The sequence below is a fragment of the Brassica oleracea genome, chromosome C6 (assembly GCF_000695525.1).
Source record: "Brassica oleracea var. oleracea cultivar TO1000 chromosome C6, BOL, whole genome shotgun sequence".
In the NCBI taxonomy this organism is placed as follows: Eukaryota; Viridiplantae; Streptophyta; class Magnoliopsida; order Brassicales; family Brassicaceae; genus Brassica; species Brassica oleracea.
This window is the reverse complement of record NC_027753.1, coordinates 9417510-9418041: the sequence shown is the minus strand read 5'-3', so window position 1 is coordinate 9418041 and position 532 is coordinate 9417510.

Genomic DNA, 532 nt, shown 5'->3' with positions numbered 1-532 from the left:
TTCTGATTGTACGAAGGATTTTTCGTGTAAGTAATGGGGATCGGTTTTACGAAGATTGTAAATCGGTGATATATATACACATGTCAAAGTACCGTTGTTTCTGCGGGTTTTACGAGAAACGTTTCTGCTGTGATTTCGATCTTAGGTGAAAGTTGCTTGGAGTTACTCATGGAGTGTTACCGACGTTTATTTTACTACGATCTAGTCGCTGAACGTTTTTTATTGGTTTTTTGAGAGGATTCTCATGACACATTCGTTTCTGGAACTAATTGGTCAACCAGAGGTAGATCTAGCCAACGATCGGGAAGAAAGTCTTCCCTTTACTGTGCTCGATGCTACATTTATTCTTGAGTTTTCTTCGTCACAAATGTTCTCGATGCTTTTCCGTGACTCACTTGGTTCAACGGAAACTGAAATAAATTCTTTGATGCTTGAAGATTTCTCATAGAAATTTTTATACGAAAATGGCTTTATAAAGCCGGAAAGGGATTCAAGACTTTGGCTAATCGTCGAGTTTCAGTTTGATATTGGT